Source organism: Microcaecilia unicolor, chromosome 1 (genome assembly GCF_901765095.1).
Source record: "Microcaecilia unicolor chromosome 1, aMicUni1.1, whole genome shotgun sequence".
Taxonomy (NCBI): Eukaryota; Metazoa; Chordata; class Amphibia; order Gymnophiona; family Siphonopidae; genus Microcaecilia; species Microcaecilia unicolor.
Window position 1 is genome coordinate 289,176,129 of NC_044031.1, and position 21,865 is coordinate 289,197,993.

A 21,865-nucleotide genomic window follows, 5' to 3' on the forward strand; every position below is an offset into this window, starting at 1 on the left:
TCTGTCACAGATAAACAAACTTCCTCGCGATGCCTCCACCCATGCCGCTACCCTACCCGCCTCCGAGTCTGGCCCCACCGATCCCTCTCCGTGCATGACAACCCAACCCCTCCAAAATCGCCACTCCCGCCCCTACCCCTCTGTCTCACACACACAGAATGTCAGTCACAGACGTGCACAAACTTCCTTGCGATGCCTACACCCATGCTGCTACCCTCCCCACCCCTGACTGGCCCCGCCGATCCCCCTCTGTGCACGTCTCCCCCCTCCTCGAAAATCACCTACCTCACACCCCACCCTCTCTCTGTCTCACAGACACATTCTCTGACACACACACACACACACACACACACACACACACACACACACACACATTCTGTCAGTATCTCACACATATAGTGAATCACTCTCTCTCTCACACAGCCTCGCTGTGTCTCTTTGTCTGTGACACACACACACACAATCAATTGACATTCTGTCTTTCTCTCTCCCACACACTAAGTCGGCCCACACACACACACACGCTCTGTCACAGTTTATCTCTCTCTCACTCACTCACTCACACACACACACACACACAGTCTCTCTCTCTCACACAGTTTCACACACACTCACACACATACATACACTCTGTCACACACACACTCGCACATTCACTCTCTCTCTCTCTCACACAGTCACTGTCAAACACACTCTGTCAAACATACACATTCAAAGGAAAACCTTGCTAGCGCCCGTTTCATTTCTTACAGAAATGGGCCTTTTTTTTTTACTAGTAATCTAATAAAGCATGAGTGATCATCAATTACCCCTGTCCTGCTGGCATAGTAAATTAAGGACCTCATTTTAAAAAGAGAAAAATGTCCCCAAAATGGCATACAGTAGCATTTGGATGTTTTTCTCTGAAAACATCCACATCATGATTTTCAAAACTCAGCATTGAGGTGGTTTTCTCTGCAGTGCATCCAAATCACAAGGAGTGGGGCATGTTTGGGGTGGGATTTGGGCATTCCCAAAAGTTGGATGTTTTTCTTTCATAATGAACAAAACAAAAATGTCCAGGGCTAAGAGTTAGATGCTTTGGTCTAGACCTGTTTCAATCATACCTAAGTCACAAAAGGTGCCACAAATGACAAGATAACCACTGGAGGGATTAAGGCATGACCCCTCCCTTACTCTCTCAGTGGTCAGTGATCTTCTCCCACCCCCCAAATATGTGAAAGAGAGCAGTAAGCAGGTCCCTGGAGTAGCCTAGTGGTTGGTGCAGTGCACTGTAGAGAAGGGCACCCAGGCAAATATTCCATTCTAACTGGTCCACTTGTGGTGGAAAGTGTGAGCCCTCCAAAATTTACCAAAAACTTACTGTACCCACATATATGTGCCACCTGTAGGCATAAGGGCTATTATAGTGGTGTACAGTAGGGTGCAAAAAGGGGGGTAATGGTAAGATGTGTATCTGGGAATTTTTATGTGATGTCCACTGCAGTGCTCCCTAGGGTGCCCCACTGCTTTGCTGGGATATCTGTGTGACCAGTCTACTATGAATACTAGCACCCCATTCATCCCAATAGCTTGTTTTTAAGTATTTTTCCCTTGGACTTTTCCTAGATGCTAGTAGACGTTTTGTGCTGACCTATGAGCAGAGGAACAGTTTTGGGATTCACTCCTGGTAAGGCCACATGATCATCAGGCCCTGATTTGAAGAAGCCACCACAGCAGGACACTTGCATGTGGCCAAAGGGGCATGGCCAAAGGGGCATGGTCAAAGGGCACGTCTGGCACTTTTGCAGCCTTTTCAGAACAATATTGGAGCAATGATGGAACACTGAGTTTGGGAGATGTTTCTCTTATTCTTTTTTTATTTTTTGTAATTTTATACTTATTGATTTTCTGTAAAGCAATCCAAAAGCCAAATTACAAAAGTACAAGTAATAATATCCAACAGCCCAACAGGAAGTAGTAAGCTAAGACTGGATGGACCGTACAGGTCTTTATCTACCATCATTTACTATGTTATGTTATGTTTCAGGATCAATAGCAAGTAAAACCAGGGGTATCCTCTCATGTTTTGCCTACCATTTAAGCAGAATAGCCCAACGTACATTATCTCCAGTTGTACGCTGGGGAATAAATCCACATTGATCATCATGAATAAGAGCAGAAATATGACCATTTAATCGCTTAGCAAGAACACTAGCTAGGAGCTTCACATATAAATTGAGGAAAGATATTGGTGGATAAGAACCACGCTGCTTAGTAGCCTTCTCAGGTTTAGGCAAAATACAGAGATTATATGGTACAGTAAAAACTATCATATAAATATTCGGAGACACTTTACAGCATATAATTTGTCATTAATGGACTCGTGAAGAAGAAGGGAAATGAGGCATTATTAGGTCCTTCTTATTCTGTGGTCCATTTGTTCCCTATATATTGGACATTATTTAAAAATAAGTCTTTTTGGACTATTATGAGATTATTTGCTATTTGAGTCAGTTTTTTCTGAACATTTGAGTTCGAATATTTTTGAATGTTTCTATATATATAGGTTGGGTACAGTTTTTGAGCACTAGATTAATATTTGATGCATCACAGAGAGAAGTCTGGTGTATTGTTGTAGTGGAACCCTGGGATGTAAGCTATGATGATTAGTATTTCAGCGAGTGAGATCCACCATTGGGTCCTGCAATTGCTGTTATTGCATTAGAGCATTGGTGAGTGCCTCAATCGTCTATGTTGATATTGAGGGTCTACTTTTCACTACTAATATTTATATGACAGTTTTTGCTGTGCCATATCGTCTCTGTGCATGTCATCTAGTTATTGGAAGAGCTATTTAGTTATTTGATTTTTGTATCTCTTCTCAGAGTTTTTTTTTAATTGTATCAGAAGAACATGGGCATGCCAGGAGCATTACAAAACTTTAGGAACAGTATTATAGAATACCAGGGTTATGCCCCCAACTTGCACACCAGGATTTACACTTCAGCTGCCTTAAGTCCTCATGCCCAAGTTGAGCGTGGGAATCTGCACTAAGTGCTTTTGTTATAAATGGTGGTCAGCCCATAGTGCTCTTTATAGAATAGTGCAGAAATTTCAACCTTTTCATCTCATGGCACACTCACATGTGCTAAAATTGTCAAGGTACACCCCCACAAATGGTCCAGCATTTAACCTTCTACCCCACCCCCATGCCCACACATGGTCCGTCATTTTACCTTCCCCCCCCCCCTTCCACCTGCACCCCCACATATGGTCTAGCATTTTACCTTCTCTGCCTCCCAAAATAGTCCAGTATTTACCTTATCTTCCTCCCTGCCCTCACAAATAGTCCAGAATCTCTCCCTCCTGTTCCCTCTCCAACCAGCAACCAGGCATAATCTCTTGTCTCTCTTGACCCTCCCTCCCCCGTGTATATTTTAAGTTTTCTTGTCTCTAGCGGTCAGCAGCAGTGAGTAGTGATTCATACAGCCTGCATGTGCCAATCCCGGAGTCTTCTCTCTGATGTAACCTTCTGCTTCACATTTTTGTGAGCAACCATAGAAAATCTGTGAGCGACGCTTCTAAAACATATGAGCAATTGCTCATGTGCTCCACTTAGAGGGAACATTGCTTCCCTCCCAACCTGCCCATTGATTCAGACAACCCCCTCCCAACCCACCTGCTGATTCCAACTCCCCTCCTAACATCCCCACCGATTCCAACACCTCTCCCCAACCCTCTCCTTGAGATCAGCCCCGCAAGATCTACCTTCCCCCCAAGATTGACCACCCCAGGATTAACCAGCCTCCCCCAAGACTGCTCCCTCCCCTAGACCAGGCAATCCTTGGTGGTTCAGTGAGGGTATCCCAGGTAGGAGCAATCCCCATTTGTTCCTGCCCCTAGTGGCTCTATCTGTTAAAATGGTTGCTGCAAGCTTTAGTGGAAGTCTAGCAGTACTACTGCTAGAGGTCAGTCTTCCATAGGACTTCTAGCTATAGTACCACAAGACTACCACTAGCTCTTGCAGCATCCATGTTAACAAATAGAGCCACTAGGGGCAGGAGTGAGTAGGAATTGATCCTGCCCGGGATACCCCCACTGGACCAAGAGGAATGTAGGTAGCCCCAAAGGGGAGGTTTGTCTAGGAGGGAGGGGGGGGGAGTCAGAATCAGCAGGAGGGAGGAAGGGGGTTGGAATTAGAGGGGGGCGTCTGAATTGGTGAGCAAGAAAAACTGACAGAGGCACTTATGTGGGTCCCAGTTGATATTCAGCTGGGACCTGCATTAGTATATGTGGGTCTCAGCTAAATATTGGTCAAGACCAGCATAAGTGCGAACGGGCAGCAGCAGTCTGGTTAGACCTGGATATTCAATGCCGGTGTCCAGACAAAGCCCAGCATTGACTATCTAGGTTTAACAGCTAGTTGCAGTCAGCATTTTAAAACATGTTGGCGATTGCTGGCTGAATATCGACAGAATATTTTTAATGATACTATTAAAAATGTTCAACATTAAAAAAGAAAAGAACACATGCAAGGGGTGCAGTGGAATGGGAGCCTTCACAGGAGCACTCTGGGGGTTATCTACTAGGATTGGAGCAGAGTTATTATCTAAGCCATTGAGGCTTGAGGCCCTTAATGCACACTAAAAAAGTATCAATATGATTTAGTACGTGCTAAGGGCCAGATTCTATATATGGTGCCATAAATAGCACTATTCTATAAAATGTGCTTAAAGTTAGGCACAGTTTATAGTATAGCGCTTACGCTCAGGGGTTGTGCGTAAATGAAGGCACTGCCATTTGTGCCAACGAAAACATAGTGCAAATGCCCGCACCTAAATTTATACATGGAGTCCCCATATTCTGTACTTAAACCACACCCCCGATCTGCCCTGAAACACCAATGACCCTCCCATTTCCGTGTCCCCCTTTTTGGGCTGTGCGTAAAATTTAGGCATGGATCCCGCACCTAAATTTAGGAACATAACTTCTAATTAAATGTAATTAGTGTCAATAATTGCTTGTTAAAAAGCCAATTATTGGCACTAATTGGCTCATTATGTAATTAAATTGTGAGTGCAAATTTGGTGTGTGTCCAAATTTGCTTGCACAATTTTTATAGAATTGAGGGAGGTAAATGCTGAAATAATTTGGTATGTGCTAAAAGGGCAATTCTACAAATTGGTGCCTAAACAATTTGTAGAATGCCAGTTGTGCATGTACATTATAGAATGCCAGCACTTATGCACACGATTGGTACCACTAATTGGCATATACACACCTAAGTGCTAGGCCTTATTCTCCAACATACAACGAGGGGCATTTTTGATATGACGTCCAAAATCCAAATAAGAAAGAAAGTCATTTTCAAAAAAAGGAAAAAATCTCTTCTTTTTGTTGAAAAAATATCATTTTGAACAAGGTTTTGTGCTTTGTACATTTTTTTTTACCATTTTCAAAAAAAAAAATAAAAGTGTCCAAGTGAAAAACAGAGAAAGTAAAGCCATTGGGATGTAGGAGGAGCCAGCATTTTTAGTAGACTAATCCACTAGACATTCCAGGATAGCAATGGAGTACCATAGGGGGCACTGCAGTAGACTTCAAATAAATTTTCCCAGAGATGCACATCTCACTGTTGCTCCCTTATCTTGTCTGCAGAGCCTCCCCTCCAACCCCTCCCCCACTATCCCCAACTGTACACCTCTACAATAGCCCTTATGGGTGAAGGGGGCACCTATATGTGAGTACAGTGGGTTTCTGGTGAGTTTTAGAGGGCTCACAGTTTCCACACAAATGCAGCAGGTAGGGGGAGGTATGGACCTGGTTCCAGTGGCATACCAAGGGGGGGCAGTGGGGGCGGTCCACCCCGGGTGCACGCCTCTGGGGGGGGGTGCCGCGCACTTGTTGGCTCTTCGTTTTCATACTCCCTTTGCCCTGGAACAGGTTACTTCCTGTTCCGGGGCAGAGGGAGCATGAAAACGAAGAGCCGGCAGGCATGCGGCACCATCCTTCCAGCGGCGTGCACCCGGGAGGGTTCATTCGCTGGAGGATTGGGGGGGGTTCTTTTGCCGGGGGGGGGGCGTTGCGCTGTTCCGGGGGGGGAGCGCTGCACCCGGGGGCGGAGCGCATCGGCGATCCGCCCCGGGTGTCAGCCCCCCTAGGAAAGCCACTGCCTGGTTCCATCAGTCTGCAGTGCACTTCACCTACCACTAGACTACTCCAGGGACATGCATGCTGCTCTAATGGACCTAAGTACAAAATCTGAGGATATCATAGAGGCTGATAAGTAATGTTTTTAATCACATTTTTTTGGGGGGTGGGAGGGGTCAGTTACCAGTGGGGGAATAAGGGGAGGTCATCCCTGATTCCCTCCAGTGGTCACCTAGTCATTTAGGGCACCTTTTTGTTCCTTGTCCGTTCTAAAAACATGTCTAGCTCAAAACGTCTTAGTTTTAGTCCAGAATGGTTTTGTTTTGTTCCATTATGGCTGAAAAACATCTAAGTCTTAGGAATGCCAAATCCCACCCTTAACATGCCCCCTTGAGATTTGGATGCACTGCAGATGAACAGCATAGGAAAACGTCTAAAAACTAGGTTTCAAAAATACCAATGTGGAAGTTTTTCTGAGAAAAAAAATGTCCAAATGCTGCTTTATGTCACTTTTTAGACATTTTTCTCTTTCAAAAAATGAGCCCCATAATATATTTATTTAGTGCTTAAGAGTGAGGGAGTGTAAATGTGGATGGAACTATGGGCAGGTCATGGGTGTGTCTGTGAGATTGGCACATATCTTATAGTGCACTTAGGCACCAACTGCTAGAAACTAACTGTTGGTGCACCAATGCCAACAGACGCTAGTATTCGGCAATGGCATCTGGGCACTAAGCACATCACTGGTGCATCTAATTGTCTATAAAATGTTTAAGCTGCTGCTAGGTATGTGCACAGAACAAGTTTTTGGTTTTATTTATTTTCAAATCAGTTGTTCATGTTCAGGACACTGGAACTCATACAGATTTCAAAGGATTAAAAAAGACATTCTAATTTATGCAAGTTTACAGGTGGGGTGGTGAATGATGATTTAATACCTGTCTCAGGATGCTGCCCGATTACCACTGGGTAACCCGCTGCAGTATATATATTTTTTAATTCAACAGCACCAGAAATGGCTCACACTGGAGGCAGAACTACCACCGGCGGCTGCGTTGGGCCAGCGGTAGTATCGGGCTGCCGCATGGCAAGCCTGTTGCCATGCTTCAACCTTTTATTAAAAGGGTCCCTTAATGCAGGAGCACTTAGCGCCTCCTAATCAGCTCATCATAATGTGCAGACACACCCATTTCCCATCCATACCACACCCCTCTCAAAAATATTGTTTAAAAATTCATAATGCATGGTGTAGTTCACAAAAACAGGGAAGATACTGCAAAATGCTTTAACACGTTTATGTGGTAGCCTGTTCTCGTGAAATAACAATGCTTTAAAGGTCATGGCATTCAAAATTAGGTGCTGGGAAAAAATCTGCACCACCGCTATTCAACATCGGAATGGCACGTAGAATGAATTCTTAATGCCCAACTTTGGGCCCGAGGACTTATGCCTGGTCAAAACCTGGTGTAAATCCTGGCATGCTAGTAGGGCACGTAACTGCGGTATTCTATAACACTGCGCCCAAATGTTTGCAATGCCTCTGACTCACCCATGCCTCTCTCATGGCCATACACCCTTTTGGGGTGCTCATGAGACACTGTGAGTGTGCAGCATTATAGAATAGCTTGTAGGCGGCTACACGCATAAATTCAAATTAATGCCAATTAACATCAATAATTGGTTGTTAGTACTCAATGGACTAAAATGAGTTTATATGCCTATCTGGGCTTTGCACCCAAATTTCGATGCCCAACTTTGAACAATCTTTATAGAATCCAGGAGTAAGGGCTTAACACCCTTTAGTTGAAGGGCTTCAATGGGCAGTAACAGCTTTAGCAAATGCTATGTGGTAGCACACTTTTGTAAATGTATACTTTGAGAGCTGTTCTGATTTATTGCAATGAAATAAGTGCTTTTACTACTTCCCTATCTACATATTGAAGCTGACTGCATGAAGTGTTGCTGAGAAATGCTTCAATTTTTCCTGCAGGTCTATTTAGTTGAGGTGATTAAAGGATATCAGAGTGCCAACCTCTGTCTGTTTCAACAGTACTCCTATTTCCTTCCTCCTTCCTTGCAAAACAAGCTAATAATGTCCCTGATTTATCGCTATGTTCATAAATTCTTCTGTTAGTCTATAACATGAATTATTTTGGTTGCTGCTGACTTAAGTAGATTGCACCCAAGCCTATTTGAGTTTCTAGTATTATGATAAATTATTTCATTTTGATTCTCATTCCAGGGTCTCATTCTTATTATTTCTCATTTTGATTCTCATTCCAAGTATATTTTTTGTAATGAAAAAGAAGCTTAGAACTTGCATTCTCAAGGGCTTATAAGCTTCTTATGGTATTGCCAATTAATTCACCTAAACTGTATATACATATTAAAAAGTTTGTTTCAGATAATAAAGTGACTGGTCTGTATTCAAAAGCCCAGCAAGCAGTGGTTTCTCCAAATAAAAAGTGGTGTGGTAGCCATGTTAGTCCACTTTTAAAGGTAAAGAATAGAAATAAAACAAAACGTAGAAAAGAAAATAAGATGATACCTTTTTTGTGATCTGAAGAAGGGGTTACCTTCGAAAAGTAATCAAAAAATGTACGTAGTCCAATAAAAAAGGTGTCATCTTATTTTCTTTCTGTGTTTTATTTTATTTCTATTTATTACCTTTATCCAGATAAAAACAACTGCACAGAAATGAACTAGAATTTTCGTTTCAAACTGAAATGTTATCCAGATGTTATTTGAAAATATCTGGAAAGTCACTCTAATATTACAATGCATAATGGTTCATAAGTGGCAACATTCAAAATCAATTTGACAGCTGTAACAAACGTATACCTATGATTATTGGTAAGTCTAAGTATATGGTGCTGCCCACTTAGAAATGAATATCACTGAATATCACTAGATAGAATAACCAGCTCTGAATATCTATGGAGAATAGAGGAACATATCGGGGTCCTTTTACAAAGGCGCGCTGAAAAAGGGCCTGCGGTAGTGTAGGTGTGGGTTTTGGGCATGAGCAGAATAATTTTTCAGCTCACCTGTAAAAAAGGCCCTTTTTTTGCCGAAAATGGATGTGCGGCAAAATCAAAATTGCCGCACATTCATTTTGGGTCTGAGACCTTACCGCCAGCCATAGACCTAGTGGTAAAGAATTTGGGCGGTAATTACCTTCACACATCAGCTGCCACTTGGCATGCATCCACTACGAGCGTCTGAAAATAAAAAAAAATTTCAGACGCGAATAGTGGAAGCACACCTAAAATGAAATTACTACAAGAGCCACGCGGTAGTCAGGCTGCAACTCCATTTTGGCATGCATTGGGTGCGTGTAGATGCTTACGCAGCTTAGTAAAAGGACTCCAACTTGTTAAGAATGAACTATATCTGAGGGGGTCAAGATGGCGTCGTGAAGGGAGCACCACTCTCTTGCTTCTTGCCTGCCTTTACTTATTTCTTTAAAGTGACACATTTACCTTAATTCCTCAGGCCTAAGAGGAGGGGTAAACAATGCATCTACCCTGTGGTGTCTATTTCACCTATGGCCAATGGATCGATATACATTCCCAGGCTTATTAGCAGACCAGATTCTCTTTTTCTTTAAATTTGCTTTTATGAATTATACATTTCCCATAAAGATACAAGTAAAATAGGTAGTAATAGATAATCCAGCTCATTTTCGAAAGAGGAGGGCGCCCATCTTTCGACACAAATTGGAAGATGGGAGGCCTTCACTCAAGGTAGGCCAAATCGGCATAATCGAAAGCCATTCCTCAACTGCTTTCCGTCGCGGGGACAACCAAAGTTCAAGGGGGTATCAGCAGTGTACTGAAGGCAGGATGGGGGCGTGGTTAACAGATGGCCATCCTCGGCCGATAATGGAAAAAAGAAGGGCGTCCCTGATGAGCACTCGGCCGACTTTACATGGTCCATTTTTTCTTGCAACCAAGCCTCAAAAAGGTGCCTGAACTGACCAGATGACCACTGGAGGGAATTGGGGATCATCTCCCCTTATTCCCTCAGTGGTCACCAACCCCCTCCCACCCAAAAAAAAAAACAAATTAAAAAACATTTTTTTCAAGCCTCTATGCCAGCCTCAAATGTCATACCCAGCTCCATGACAGCAGTGTGCAGGTCCCTGGAGCAGTTTTTAGTGGGTACTGCAATGCACTTCAGGCAGGTGGACCCAGGCCCATTCCCCCACTACCTGTTACACTTGTGCTGGTAAATGGGAGCCCTCCAAAACCCACCCGAAACCCACTGTACCCACATGTAGGTGCCTCCCTTTACCCTTTAAGGGCTATGTTACTGTTGTACAGTTGTGGGTAGTGGGTTTTTTGGGGGGGGTTGGGGGGGGGTTGGGGGGCTCAGCACCCAAGGTAAGGGAGCTATTCACCTGGGACCATTTTCTCAAGTCTACTGCAGTGCCCCCTAGGGTGCCCGGTTGGTGTCCTGGCATGTGAAGGGGGATCAGTGCACTATGAATGCTGGCTCCTCCCACGACCAAATGGCTTGGATTTGGTCATTTTTGAGATGGCCGGCCTCTGTTTCCATTATCGGCGAAAACAGAGGTCGCCCATCTCTAAGTCTGGCGATCTTAACATTTAGGTCGACCATCTCTAAGGTTGACCTAAATGTTGAGATTTGGCCGTCCCCAACCGTATTATCGAAACAAAAGATGGCCACCCATCTTGTTTCGATAATACGGGTTTCCCCGTCCCTTCGCTGGGCAATCCTTAGAGATGGGTGCCTTTAGATATGGGCGCCCCCAGTCGATTATCCCCCTCCACATTAACTAAAAATTTACAATAAGCAAACAAGTATTGACCACTAGCACACATTTATGGAGTTGGAGAGTCAACTTTTAAACAGGTAGTAATACAAGGAAAAACAAGACAAATGGGCCGACGATCAAAGGCAAATGCGGGTATTAGAGGCCATTAGCACTGGACTAGTGTCCGTATTTGCCTATAACAATAAGCATATAACAATGAGCTCGCCATCTCTGAACACAAGTAGCACATGCTAAACAGAGGAATTAACATTCCTCCCCAATGCTCAGAGAGCAGCATAGCGAACAAGGGCACTGGTCCTGTGGCAAACCCTACATCATCTTGGAGCTGGTGTTAGGGTTTGTTGGATTATTTGTAGTAAATAATTAGCAGATTTTATACACACAGCTTCAGCTTTAGAAATGTTAATTTCTTTTCTTCATCTCTCTCATACACCCCAGAATAATTCACTGCTGAGTCACTTTAAAGTTGAAGTAACAAAACATCTGTTTACTCACAGTTTGTAGTTAGATTATATTCAGACAGGCTTATATATACATAATACTATACATTTGGATTATCAGCTCTTTCCATGTGCTTAGATGGTAATGGATGCTCACACCACCATAGATCCTCTCAGGTTAGGAGAGATCATGAGCACCATGTGCTGTGCCTAACCCCCACAGGAAGTTGCATGGGTGTGACCTCTCTAAGTAATTCACATCAGAGGTCACAGAGTAATCACAGAGAAAAAATTGGTGACAGGCAATGCATGTAAAATACAATACATTATTCCAACAAACCCCTTCTCATGCATAACTGTCATGCAATTATTAATTCACACAAAGTCCAAGCTTTATACGCAGATTCTCAAAACGTTCTCTGGGTAACGGTTTGGTCATGATGTCAGCTGTCATCTCACTGGTGTGACAATAGTGTAGACTGATGACCCCTTCTTTCGCCAGCTCTCGCACGTTGTGGTATTTCGTTGCGATGTGCTTGGTGCGTGACTGAACCTTGTCATTCTGTGACAGTCGGATGCAGCTCTGATTATCTTCCATTAACTGGATTGGTCTCTGTTCAGCTATTCCAAAATCCAGCAAAAGTTTTTCAATCCACATCAGTTCTCTGCATACTTCTGATACGGCCACATATTCAGCTTCTGTAGAAGACAGACTCACAATACTTTGTTTATGACTGGCCCAAGAAATTTGTACATTTCCATACATAAACACATATCCACTTGTGGATTTATAATCAGAATGATCCCCTGCCCAATCTGAATCACAGTAACATATTAGTTTTGGATTACTATTGGCTGAAATCTTTAATTTACAATCAATGGTACCCTTTAAATACCTTACCATCCTTTTAACTGCAGTCCAATCTGATTTGGTAGGTGAGCTGACCCTTCTGCTCAAAATTCCTACTGCATTTGCTATATCAGCCCTGTATGTGGTAGTCTGATATAAAAGCTTACCTATGGCTGATCTATATTGGATGTTATCTGGTAAAGGTTCTCTTACTGTTTCATCCTTCAGAAAATCAGTGATCATGGGAGTGCTTACAACTTGGGCATCTTGCATACCTAAACTTTCAATAAGCTCATTTATTTTCTGCTTCTGGCTTAGAAGATAAGAACCATCATTTTGTTTCTCAATTTCTATACCAAGATAGTATGACACATTACCAAGTTCTTTTATCTCAACATTCAGGTTTAAATATTTTACAATGTCCTTGTACTCTTGCTCACTTTCGCTTGCAATGAGCAGATCATCAACAAAAGCTAAAATGTATGCATATTGTCCATTTCTGCACCTAGTGTACAAGCATTTATCTGCTTCACCTTGCTTAAATCCTAAATTTGTCAATATTTCATGCAATTTGTCATTCCAACATTTTGCACTTTGCTTTAATCCATAAAGACCTTTGTTTAATTTACACACTAGCTGTCTTTGTTTTGTATTTATGAAACCTGTTGGCTGTTCCATGTACAAGTCTTCAGTTATATCTCCATGAAGAAATGCTGTTTTCACATCAATGTGGTTGACTTGCATGCCTTTTGAGACTGCAATGCTCAGAAGTGTTCTAATTGTCGTGTGTTTCACTACAGGTGCAAACACTTCATCAAAATCTTCTCCATATTTTTGAAGATATCCCTTTGCGACTAATCTGGCTTTATACCTTTCCACTTTTCCTTGTGCATTCCTTTTTAACTTGAATACCCATTTGCATCCTATAGCTTTCTTGTCAGGAGGTAATTTTGTAAGAATCCAAGTATTATTTTTATGCAATGCATCAATTTCTTCTTGTGCAGCTTTACGCCATTCAGCAGCTTCTTCTGCTGGCATTTTCTCAATCTCATCCCATGTTAAGGGCTCTTGAGCTTCTGCTGACTTTGTTAGGTAAGACAGTCTTGGGGGTGGAACACCTTTGTTTTCCCTGGATTAGCGTCTGACAACAGGTTGGTCCGACCTTTCTGCATCCTCTAAATCTGAGAGTACTTCTCCAATTGATTCCCCTTCTCCAACTGTACTGTCTCCTTCAATGATCCTTTCTGTGTCTGCTTCCTCTGCCTGTTCCTCGTTAGATACAGATGAGTTGCTTTCAGACATCTGCCTTGGTATGGCATTTATACACACTGGCATGTCTATTATGGTTCTAGTTTCATATTCTGGATGATAAGGCTCATCTGGGATAATCCAGCCTTTATCAACCCTTTTGTTTTCATCAAAATATGTAACATGTCTTATGCCAACAATGCCAGTTTTCAGATTCAAAATTCTATATCCTTTGTGTCCTGGAGCATAGCCAACTAAAATGCCCCTTTCTGTTGTGGAATCCAGCTTATGCCTTCTTTGCTTTGGTACATGAGCATATGCTGTACTTCCAAATGTTCTTATGTGTGACAGGTTTGGCTTCCTACCATGCCATGTCTCATGTGGTGTGCGCTCAGCGCCTTTAGTTGGCATTCTGTTTTGTAGGTACACTGCTGTGAGAATGGCTTCCCCCCATAGTCTTTTAGGGAGATTGCTATCTGACAGCATACACCTGGTCATTTCCACAAGTGACCTAAATTTTCTCTCTGCAACAGAATTTTGCTCTGGTGTATAAGCTACTGTTGTGATATGCTGAATGCCTTCTTGTTCTAGAAATGTGCGCATGCTTTGTGAAGTGAACTCACCACCATTGTCGGTCTGAAGAACCTTTGGTTTTCTTTCAAATTTATTGCTCACCATGGCTACGTATTTCTTCAGCATGTCTGTGACTTGACTTTTTTCTTTCAGCAAATAGGCCACACAGTATCTAGAGAAATCATACAAGAATATTAGCACAAATCTGTTATTTCCCAATGATGGGATATTAAACGGTCCACATAAGTCACTGTGTATTAAGTCCAGTACTTTATTACTCCTATTTCCTGTGTATGCAGGAAATGAGGGTCTCACACCTTTTTGAGTAACACAGTCTATGCATTTCTCCATTTTACCAGCATCTGCACTTATCTGAATGCCTGTGGCTAGTTGCCCATTGTGAAGATCCTGGATCACCTTAAAATCACGATGTCCCAGGCGGCGATGCCAGATTTCCAGACTACATTTACCATCATTCTTCCTTACTTGCGCCAGATGTGAGGCTTCACCTGAAATGCTCAGTTTATAAATATCATTATGCATAAAAGCTTCAGCATACATTTCATTATTTTTAGAGATTGTGCACTTACTGTTTTCAAAATGAATCGCAAATCCCTTCTTATCTAAGCATATTGCAAACTGCTTGGGGAATATACAAGACATCACTTACAGGAATTTCTTTAACTTCATTAGACACTTTGCATTTTAAGAATCCAATGCCTTTTGCTTGGATCTTAGCAGTCCCTGCGTTTGCAGTTTTAAGAATACCTTCTTCTGGACACATTTCCTGAAAGAAATCCTTAGAATTGGTTAAATGGCATGTGCTCCCCGAATCCAAAATCCAAGTACTTTCATTTGAATTATTATTTACCATAGTCAAAGATTTTTCTGCCATTAGAAAGCCCTTATGTTTATCATTGTCTTTCATACATTTCCTGGTTGGAGAATTCTTTTGTTCCATTGGCTTAGGTGAGCTAGAGGGGGTGTTTTGTGTTTCCTTACACCATTTAGATACATGTCCCTCCTTTCCACATGAATAGCAAATCAGCTTGCCCTTGGGTGGAGTTTTCCCATAGCTCCGCCTTCCTCTGTTCTTTGCCAAGAAATTTGTTTCATTTCTCTCTGACTGACTTTGAGAACACTTCTCCTCAGAATCATTAATTATGCATTCCTGCCTCAGTTTTGATGCTAAAAACAACAAAGAGTCCAATTCTCCCGTAAAAAACAACAGAAAAAACAACAAAACGGAAGAATAAAAAGAACCAGGCTCAAAAAATATATGAAAAGCCAAATTTATTTGCACAGGACCCTACACGGTCCGTGTTTCGGCCAGAAAGGCCTTCCTCAGGGGTCTAAAAACAAAACATACAGTATATCATAAAATTTATCAAAATGCAAACATATAAATGTAAAATAAAAACATATATTACATAAGGAACAAGATAAACCGCAATAAATTAACATATAGCTGTAAGGGTAAGATTGAAATAATAATATAGTCATGAAGGCATAAGCATATAAAAACATATGTAAATAAGTAGTAAGGGGACAAGATAGTGCGTTCAAGGATATATGGAATAGATTATGATAAATATGACAATGAATATGCGTAGATTAATTCAAGATATGGAATTTATAACATACCTATAAATTGGCTTATACAAATATTCATATATGTATCCAAAAATACATTCAAATTCGAACAGATCTAAATAGAGATGAAAAAAAATATATATATGAATAAACATGTAAATATATAGGAAAAAGATATGACTGGACAACAACAAAAATGTATATATTATAGCCCCGAAAAGAGAAAACAAATTAAGTTGTTACCACATACATGTTATACACAATATATAGATTGCTACAAGGAGAACATGATATAGGGATTAACTATCCTAAAAGGGATAATATTCACAAAATCTTAAATGAACAATGAAAACTAAATGATTTTATAATAAGAATGTTAAAATGTTTAAATATATATATGAAATATACTTTTAATTATACTATAATTTTGATTACAAAAATAACATACTCCATTGATATAAGCAGACACTTATCCTGTAGGTGTATACTATCCCAATTAGTATGTAAGTAAAAAAATATGTAAGTAAAAAGCAGACTAGAGACACTTCTGCCGGTCAAAATCAACAGTTAGTGGAAATTGATGAGGAGCAATTGTTTAATGACAGCACAACTTGTTGAAAACAAATGAATATAATGAATTTTAAACTTTAAATTTTAAACAATAATGGCAGTTATTTACTTAAGTAGTAACTCATATGTAGTATAGTTAAAGCCGCAACTCACACAGAGTTAATGACGTATATATTTTATAAAAATTTTTGATGCGTCTCTGGAAGTTACCCTGAAAGGCAGATTATCTGCTAGTACTGCCAAAAAATATTGTGTACAAAAGGATCAAAGTGAACATCAATAGAATGAAATATTTTTAGGTTAAAATCAACATAAAAACTTGCCTACTGATTCTATCCACGCTGATATGTAAGCCGTGTGATTGAAATGAAAGTCAATGTAGAGAAAACGTTGCGATTTTAAAACCAAAAATGACGTACATATCGTAGGATACCGTTTGACGTTAGTAGGAGCCAATGGGCATCGGGATCGAGATTATTTGAAAGTAAATGGAATGGCAGGAACCAATTATCAACAAGTGATATATAAGCTAGACATTAGACTAAAATATCTGCTCAAATGGTAACTTGTATGAAGTACATTTTTATTAATGCGTTTGTCCACTTGCAAAACTGGTAGTATGTCTTACATAGTATAAATAAACGAAGGACAATTCTAAAACGATATAAGTATTGTTATGGAAAAAAGAACTTAATAATAAAATGTAGCAAAAGACTATATGTGTATATCTAAAGTGTGCTATAAAAAGTGTTGCCCACTAGTGTTGTTCGGACAAAATCGTACGTCCTGTAAATACAAAAAATAGTATAGGTGAAAGTACTAAAATTTTGGTTTAAAAAAGAAGAATGGCGTGCTCCGTTTGTACAGATAAGTACGTATCCGATAGGTGGAATAAAGGCTAACCTTCTAATGCTATCTCAGTTTATGCGCGAGCCTTATAAAAGTAAAAGGTCGACCAAGAGAACTTCTACCATTTAATGTTAAAGATGGGTAAAAATCGATGGAGACACTAGTCGAAATTTGTTTAAAAGGAAAAATAGTGGCACAGACTGTTTATTAGATATAATAGGTGTTGTGCAATAATTTCGATTGTTTGCTTACATAGTAACTTGTGTCTAGTATAATTAAAGTCGCGACTAACACTGAGCTGGTGATATATCTTAACGTTTTATATAAAAGGATTACTATTTTAAACCTTTAAGAGCTTATATTATTACACATATATATGAAAAGTTTAGATAAAGAGTAAAATACACTCTAAATAACAGCTTGCAGCTAAATATAATCATAAAAAGAGGAAACCAAAATGAACTTATGTAGATTTTAAAAGAAATTTTTAAAAAGGGGTTGCTCTAAAAAACTAAAACAATTCTGTGCACAAGACCAAAGTCAATATGAAAAAAACGTCATAAGGGACTTACTTGCTGCTCTTGTCCACGCTGATGCATAAGCTGTGTGAACGGAATGAAAGTGAATGTGGAAAAAACGTTGATATTTAAAATTAAAAATGACGTACGCACGGTGGGGTGACATCTCACGTTACTAGGAGCCAATAGTCATCAAGACAAAGGTTGTTTAGAAAAGGGGCTGACAGGATAGATTATAAACAGATGGTTAATGACACATGTAGGTTGCACAATGAGTTAAATTATCTGCTTAGGTAATAGCTCGCGTATAACACATGCGGCTGTATGCTTGTATACTATGACAATTATAAAAGCTGGTGGTATATCTTATATGGTGTGAACAATGAAGTTTGTTTATGAAACAGTGCATTGCAACTTAAGGATGGATCGTATGAAAGAAATTACTATAGAAAGTGGATTAATTCTAACTCCTTATTTAAACCATTTGGAGTTACGGTATCTAATTCGTAAATAGCACGCTGTTCTGCCTTCAGTAGCATGCTATCTAAATTACCGCCTCGCCAACCTTTTTTAAGTGTTTTAAAAATGAAAAATTTAATGTCATCTGAATTATGTCCAGCTTCTATCCAATGGTCCACCAGGGGAGCCGTCCTAAGTTGTCTTTTAATGCAGCTACGGTGTTCTATAATTCTAACCTTGGTCATTCTATTAGTCTTGTCAACATATAATAGACCACACGGGCATTGCACAATATACACTACATTTTGTGTTTTACAATCACTATTGAAATTTAGTTTATAATGTTTTTGAGTTTTGGGGTGTATGAATTCTCGTAGAGTCATTGAATGAGTGCAAACAGAACACGAATTGCAAGGTTTATGCCCAATTTTCATTTCTACAAATCTGTCCAACATAGGAAGTGCCGATGGGACTAAACGATCTTTTAAATTGGGATTTTTGGAAACAGCAAATGTAGGTGTAATGTCCTTAAAACAGGGAAGTGTTTGTATAATGTGCCAATGTTTTTTGATAATATTTTTAAATTGATGGCTATATGAAGAGAACCGAAGATTACATACGATGTCAGGAATAATTTTTGGTTTACCGCCAGTTTGTAAAAGTTCTTCTCTTGATGTGTCAAATGCTCTACGGAAACCTTTCTTAATGCATGTTTTGAGATATCCTCTTTTGATGAACCTGTCTGAGAGGGATTTGGATTGTTGTAAAAAATCTTCTGTATTGGCGCATATTCGTTTAAGTCTCAAGAATTGACAGTAGGGTAAATTGTCTTTCAGAGCACGATTATGATAGCTTGTATAATGTAAATAGCAGTTACGGTCAGTGGGTTTCTTATACAATGTTGTAGTTAGCCAATATTGTTCTTTAATGACCAGTACATCCAAGAAAGGAATTTTCTCCATATTATATTGCATCTTAAACTTCAGATTGGTGTTAAGACTATTTAACCATCCATGAAACTCTTGTAGAAGTTCTATATCACCTTTCCACAAAATGAAAATGTCGTCTATATACCTCTTATATAATTTTATTTCTTGTTTGTATGGATGATCCTCATAAAGGATACTTTCAAATTTTGCCACATATAGATTAGCTATGTCAGGGGCCATACTGGCCCCCATAGCTGTGCCTTTTATCTGTAAATAAAAATTACCATCAAAAGCAAAGTAGTTCTTTGTCAAAGCCAAAGTGGCTAAAGTCAAAATAAGCCGATTAGGAATCCTAGTATGAATCTGCCTATCACAAAGGGTTTCTTTAATGATTGCTAATGCTTCTAATTGAGGGATATTTGTATATAGTGACTCTATATCTAGAGTGACTAGAACTACTCCCTCAAGGTCCCCATCATACTCTCCAAGTATATTAATGAAGTGTGCTGTATCTCTTATGTAAGATTTAATTAAAGGAATATATGGCCTCAGAAAAAAATCTGTAAAGATGGATAGTGGTTCTAAAATAGACCCATTGGCCGAAATAATAGGGCGTCCTGGAGGATCTTCTGTATTCTTGTGAATTTTGGGTAAGATGTAAATTGTGGGAATGGTGGGATGTTCGTTTATCAGAAATTGTCTTTCTTTGAGTGTCAGATAACCCATTTTGTTGGCATAATCAACAACTTCACTAATATCTCTTTTCAAGGTTTCTGTGGGATCTTGTGGTAGACAAACATAAAATTCAGTGTCATTTAACTGTCGCATAATTTCGGTGATATATGAAGTTCTGTCCATTACCACTAGACCACCTCCCTTATCAGCTGGTTTAATTACTATATCACGGTTAGATGCAAGAGAATTTACAGCCATATACTCCTCTTTAGACAAGTTGTAATAAGGAGCTCGCGTGCTATTTGACTCTGTGGCAATGATATCTCTAAGTACTACTTCGTAAAATGTCTTAATTATAGGATCAATTGGACCCGGAGGAATCCATTTTGATGGCTTCTTTACTACAGACATGTCTGTGTGAGGAGTGGAAGTGGTAGAAAAAAACTGTTTAATTTGTAGTTTTCTCTGAAATTTGAACAAATCAATGCGCGTCTGAAATGCATCGTAATTAGATGTTGGAGAAAAAGAGAGACCTTTTCGTAATATCTGGGTTTCCAAATCTGTGAGGTGGTGTTGTGATAAATTGAAAATAGGGATATCATCTACCAACTGGGTTGAAATCTCTTCAGATCTACACCCCTGCCTCTGCCTCTTCCCCTTCCTCTGCCGCGGCCCCTGTTGTAAGGGTAGTAAGGAGCCGATGATGTTCCTACTATGTTGGAGTTGTATCTGTCTCTTCGGGGGAGGCTGTGTTGCCAGAGATGTTCTAAAAAATGTTGTGTGGAGGAAGTGTGTGTGATAGGGCTAGAAAGAGGAGATGTAAATGGTTCATCATCAGACATACTTCTAATTCTTTTACGACTTCTTCCTCTATCTACTGATTTAGGAGCTTCTTCCATATTATGATGTACCTCGGCCTGCACAATTATATTGTCCTTGCGTCCCTGATTAGTATCAGATTTGCTTAAATACCTGCGATATGTATTGTGAAAATCTGTATGGGATTGTGAAATCCTTGGTTTTTTAGTTTGATATCTTACCTTTGCCTTAGCCCATGGGTATATTGGGCCTCTACGATAGTCATCGATGTTACGTTTGAACTTTTCCATCTTACCTTTTTTTTTTTTTTAAACTTGTCTAAAATTTTTACTGCGGTTATCGACATCTAGAATAATGTCGTGAAAGTGTTTATCATCCTTCTCGAGAGACTCTAAATCTTTTTTAATGATACCTTTCTGTTCCTCTGCTTTCTGTTTAGCTGTCTCTATAAGAAGGATCATAAGGTCCAATGAGCATTTGTTTAAAATCTTGCACCAATTGTCTAAAAAAGTCTGGTCCTCCTGAAAAATAGTGGGTCCTTTCATGATCCTTAGGCCACGGGGGATCCTCTGCTGTCTGCAGTATTCCAAAAGAAATGAGTAGTGTAAGTCCAGTCGAATGGTGTTTTTTTGCTGTAGAACCAGGTTAGACCATCTTTCCAATAAAGTAGAGTCTGTCTCCAAATTTTCATCCTCCATAAGGGGTGGTTGGGATTGTAACAAACCATTAATGTGGTCTCCTGAATAACTAAGCAGATCCTCCCATGGACGAAAGGCCATGTCGAGGCCCAAACACAAAGGACAAAAATGTCCAAAAACAACAAAGAGTCCAATTCTCCCGTAAAAAACAACAGAAAAAACAACAAAACGGAAGAATAAAAAGAACCAGGCTCAAAAAATATATGAAAAGCCAAATTTATTTGCACAGGACCCTACACGGTCCGTGTTTCGGCCAGAAAGGCCTTCCTCAGGGGTCTAAAAACAAAACATACAGTATATCATAAAATTTATCAAAATGCAAACATATAATGGCCGGGCCACTCCTGCTTCCACCTTAGCCAGTTCAGGCTTCATCTGTCCACCTCCCACTCTGTGCCCTAAATATTGCACTTACTTACTACTACTACTACTTAACATTTCTAGAGCACTACTAGGGTTACGCAGCGCTGTACAAAATTCTGCCATCCCCATCTGACATTTGCTGGGTTTTATATTTAGGCGGGCCTCCCTGATCCAGTCCAGTACCCCACTCAAATGGATCAGAGCCCAGAACAAGAACATTTCAAACATATACTGCTTCTTGTTTCATGTTTGTATGCTAAAACTAAAGAAAGAACATTCTTTTCTCTGTAACAACTTCACAGCAGAGAAACACCACCTGCTGGCCAAACAGGAGAAATACACTTCAAG